Source organism: Triticum aestivum, chromosome 7A (genome assembly GCF_018294505.1).
Source record: "Triticum aestivum cultivar Chinese Spring chromosome 7A, IWGSC CS RefSeq v2.1, whole genome shotgun sequence".
Taxonomy (NCBI): domain Eukaryota; kingdom Viridiplantae; phylum Streptophyta; class Magnoliopsida; order Poales; family Poaceae; genus Triticum; species Triticum aestivum.
The window spans coordinates 738,451,967-738,457,216 of record NC_057812.1 but is presented as its reverse complement, the minus strand read 5'-3'; the positions used below and the strand labels follow the sequence as shown (position 1 = coordinate 738,457,216).

The window sequence follows — 5,250 nt, the reverse complement described above, 5'->3', positions numbered from 1 at the left end:
AAGTAATGGCTGGATGGAATTGAACATAGAATTTTTTTTACAAACCCAACAATCATTTTCTGGAACTTGAATATTGGGACGGGGGCTGTATATGTGTGTTTGTTAGATTTCTGGCAGCATTTTTAAATTGTTGACCAAGATTTCTGCTAGGATTCATGTGTTTGATTTGAACCCAGCTTGCATGTTAATGAATCCTTAAAGATGTCGTATTAGTATTCAGGTGCTACACTACATGGGTTTAGTTCTTATATGAACATGAGTTGGTCTTATCCCTGCTTATGAATTCTCTGTGTCCTTCAGTGATTCATGTTGTGCGTGCTGACTGATAGATGGATGCCCTTTTATGCAAATTTGCCATGATTTCTTGATTACATGGGATTAGTAGAAAGGAGATGATACCCATGGCCTTTTTTGCACCAATGCAAACAGCCCTCATCAATCATTAGTTTTTGTTGCAGATTTTCATGCTAAATTTTCTTATATTTCTCTCTTTTCGATTTAACAATCTCCGTTTTGTTTTATTTTGTGGCTGCTTATCCATTTGTGTTGCTGCTCTCCTCTGGTTTGTCGCCATGAACATGCCATTGGTATTTCTGCACCTTACCTAAACAAGGTCACCCCATAATTTCTCCAGGGTCCAGCATCAAAGGCTTCTTCTCTTCTTCCTGCACTACCCATGTCAAGCTCCGTGGCGTTGGATAAAAGAGTAAGATGACGACCTTGCTTGCAACCTACCTTGGTTTGGGCCCTTGTGATCTGGTCCATGTAGCTAGCTTTGAGGTGGATGAACATGTATTGTATTGCATCTTCAATAAAACTGTGACACATTCAACTTAATTATTGCAAAACATCAGTTAGTGCTCTCCTGCAATTTATTTGGATAATCTAAAAGCACATCACTTATCTTCTCAACTAGTGCTGTAGTTTGGTTGCTGTGAGATTCAATTCAATGGTCTTGTACATATCACGTCTGGGTAAACAATTGCCTCCTGTCTACTAGTTTCTAATGCCTGGAGTAATCTGTGGCTGATTTGTACCGGTTCTATATATTTAGTAATTGCTGTCATTGGTTGCAGAATCCTGAATCTATTCTTGTTGTACTGAGAGAGCTTTCTCTTTATTTTTTCTTGTGACCGATTTGGCCTCCTCCTGCCTCCACACGTGCAGTGCAGGTAGTTCCTCTTCATCTTTATTTTTTGTAGTAAATTTATCTATGGATGGATGTCAGCATGCTCTATTTTTTGAGACCACAACCGTGGCTCATAGTAAATATATGTGGATATTTTTGTTTGACTTTTGGGAATGACTGCGGTTGCAAATTTGTGGGAGATATACCTTTTGGCACATTGTTGGTAAATGCATAGACTAGATTTTGTGCAACTGTTGGTTACCACTTCCTGAACTTGTATCTGTTGTATACTCGTGGATAACTCAATAATTAATACCAACTCAAGTAAAGGCTTGATGAAATTGAACATAGAATTTTTTGTACAAACCCAACAATCGTTTTCTGGAACTTGAGTATTATAAAATATAAATGATAGAAAAATATTCACATTAAGTGATTAGTTATAAATAAATGGTAACCATTATTTTTCTCGATTGTTGTTCATGAGAACCATTGGTTGAAAAAAATAGTTTGCTATGGTTATGGATTCTTTCAATCTTAAATGGTTATGGATATCTGAACTCTCTGTTTTAGGAAGGGTCTATCTCCACATCACAAGTCTGATGGGTCCTTGGTGGTTTTCTCAGTTTGACCCTGCTGCTGAGGATGCACAGGCTGCTCCTCGTTCATTCGAGGTGCGTGCTGCATATGATTGATGACCTTTCCCTTATCTGGTGGATGAACCATCTGGATTTTGCATTCATTTTCAGCTGCGATGCTTTTCTGCTGTAAACTAAATCCCACTTTTCATTCATGAATTTTGTGCCAATCAACTACTAAAAACCCAGTGCCACTGGCTTGTAGAACAAAAAAACGAAATTCATGAATGTGAACCAACTGCCCTTCCTGCAGTAGCATTAATTTAGGCTCATATTCAAACTTAGTTTTGGCATGCTGGCTTAGCCAGTTCATATGTTTTTCTTATTGGTTGCATAATAAATCTGCTATGATTCTATTGTTTGCATCTATTATGGATTAGCTGCTACATGGGCTGAATAATGCAATTATGTATGCACACATGATAGGCGAGCACTTGCTACACATTGATTGTTTATCAAAAGAAAAGCTAAAGTGTAGTTGGTTGCCATGGACATCATAGGTTTGCTGTAGTATGTCTATATGACAACGCAACAAAGCCACTTTGGGTAAATTGCCTATAATACAGTTTTGGATTGATGGACATGTGATTCCCTCCAAAAAAAATAGTAGATAAAACATGACCATAATAACAAAGATTAAACAAGTCATGCAATCTAACAGAGAGTAAGCAATTCCGTCACAAACTCTTCCTAGATTCACCACTAGTGGTTACTAGCTACAACTTTTTCAGCATTAGTATGATTCCTCTGAAAAAGCATGTACTGCCTTTCAAAAACAGAGAGTGAAATGCGCCATTAGTCTGTTAACTCAAAGTAAATGCACGCTTTAGGCCACCAACTCAGAAAGATATCAGATTTAGTCCATAAACTTGTTTATTTGATCAAACAAGTCCAAAACTGACCCGGGAGGGAAAAACCGAGTTGTGTGAGCCACTTGTACATCACAGGTGTGTTGTAGTATGTCTGTATGTCTATATGACAATGCAGCAAAGCCACATAAACAGTAGATGAGCAATTGACCATATGATTTAATCCACATAAAGATTAGATAAAATATGACCATAATAACAAAGAATAAACTAGTCATGCAATCTAATAGAGATTAACGAAATAGAATCTGTAGTTGTGGTACTGAACATAACATATCTAGTCCAATTGCTAGAATAGAACATATCTAGTCCAATTACTGAACATAACATATCTAGTCCAATTGCCATAATAACAAAGAATAAACTAGTCATGCAATCTAATAGAGATTAACGAAATAGAATCTGTAGTTGTGGTACTGAACATAACATATCTAGTCCAATTGCTAGAACTAGATAGGAACCACCACTCAAAAGACCGTTGTGCTACTAATTGATTGTTGTATTATTAGGTTAATTGTCTACAGTGATCCACTCTATGAAAAGAAAACCCGGATCGGATCAAATATATACCATGTATGGAAAGATATTTGTTCCTTACACAATAAGGGATAAATCGAAATGTAAGGAAAGTGTATAAAGGACAAATCATAAGCGTAAGCAAAGTAATCCTAATCAATATATTTTCTGGTACCGCTTGTTTTCCTTATCTTTCTTAGATAGTAGGGGAGAAATCACAACGTAAGGATTGGTTTTGCGGTTTTGCCCGTAGGTCATGGGTTAAGTTCCACAGAATGTGAGGCCTTTTATTTTTTCCCTATATTGAATTATTGGCGTTGTTGCAGAAAGATCCTGTAAAAATTAGTTAGTTTATGAGCTGCCAAAGAAAGAATGACATGGCAGCCATGTGGCTGGTTTTTTCTCCCCCGATTAGGTTTTAGCCTTATTTGATCAAATAAACAAGTTTACGGACTAAATCTGATCACTCCTTGAGTTGATGGCCTAAAGCATGCATTCAATTTGAGTTAATGGACTAATGACGCATTTTAATCAAAACCATCAGAACATGTTTACTAATAATTCAATAAATGCCAATGGATGTTAGTGCTGGTATATAGGTGAGGCCGTGCAAATTAAAACCATCCCAAAAGAATTAAAAAAAGGTGGAACTAACCAGCAGCATTTGTTCTGATGGTTTTGCTTCTTGAGTTAATGACAGGAAGGCAACTCTTGCCACAGCAGATTCTGCCTCCTTTTCTGTGGTGGTCTTCTGGACATTCAAATGTTCGCCCATCTATGCTACTACATAGTCCAGCCATCACCAAGATGACCTGACAATAAGCTATCCACCATACAACAACTATGAGCCAAAAATAAAAGAAAAACAGGCTTCTCCATGTTTTAGCTGGCCCAAAAAGTATTTCAGTTCCCACAAGTATTTCACCTAGGCCAAAAAGTAGTTCTGTTCAAACAAGTATTTCAGCTCGGCCAAAAAGTATTTCCGTCCACATTAGTACTTTAGCCAGGCCAAAAAGTATTTCTATGCACCAAGTATTTCACCTAGGCCAAAAAGTACTTTTGTCCGACCAAATATTTATGGGGTCGTCCGTCGTCATCACGCAGGTCGACAACCTTGAGCGCATAGAGCAGGGAGGCCAGTGGCAGACGAATCCCTGTGTGCATGAGGTGTTTGTGGCCGTGCTCGCGGACGAGGTTAAGGTGTGCGAGGCGGAGGGTGCCGTCGTGGGCTGGCGCAAGGTGCGTTCAGTGTGGTAAGGTTCAAGGGTGGGGAAATTGTTAGGACAATATCGCTGATACCCGTGAGGGCGGTATGGCGGGGGCAGACCGGCAGCACATCCAGAGGATCAGGCGGAACCGCTACTACATTGGTCGTGGCGAGCAGAACCCACCGACTGAGGACATGCACCAGGCGGTGAACTACCTCAGCTAGGAGCTCTACTCCAGGGACGTACACTTCCAACCTACTAGCAAGGAGACAACGTGGGACTGGGCGAGGACGTGGGAAGTCGCCCGTCGTCGTCACGGAGGTCGACAACCGTCATCCAAAAATCTCCACAGGATATCGAGCAACATGAACATTACAAATGTTACCATCTAGGACTTCTATTTTGAATTGATGTGATATGTGATCACTGAAATTAGTTGTGAACTTTGGTGGTAGGACCTGCATTAGGCAATCACCACCGGGCACCATGGCTTATCCATTCCTGTCCTCCACCGTCGGGCTGACGAGCAAGGAGGCAAATGGAGCTCGAGCCTCCAGGAGCCGGTGACGCGAGGCCGAGGCGAGGGGTCGGAGCGCGCGGAGGCGGAGGGGGCTAGGCATGGCTGAGCGTGGCGACCTGGACGGCCGGGCAGACGCGGGGCGGCGCGTGAGTCCAGCGACCACGGGCAGTGCGGCGACGCGAACTGCCAGGCCAAAGCAGGGCGCGCTAGCATGCGACCGCGGGCAGAGTGGCACGCGGGGGTGGCTTGAGCGGAGGAGCCGGCGCGGGGTGAAGAGAGGGCGGAGCCGCGCGCGGTCGTGGAGGCGCTGGGGGATGATGGTGTAACGCCCAAGACGAATCTCTATCGCGATCTCATGATGAATTCGAGA

General features: G+C 41.8%; 1 long non-coding RNA gene across 1 annotated transcript; it reads left to right on the top strand.

Moving 5' to 3' along the window:
• The first annotated feature begins 637 nt into the window (after nucleotides 1–637).
• Nucleotides 638–4,639, top strand: LOC123147285 (uncharacterized). Its single transcript, XR_006473153.1, has 3 exons — nucleotides 638–1,172; nucleotides 1,703–1,803; nucleotides 4,257–4,639. It is a non-coding gene; the product is annotated as an uncharacterized lncRNA (long non-coding RNA).
• The last annotated feature ends 611 nt before the right edge of the window (nucleotides 4,640–5,250 follow it).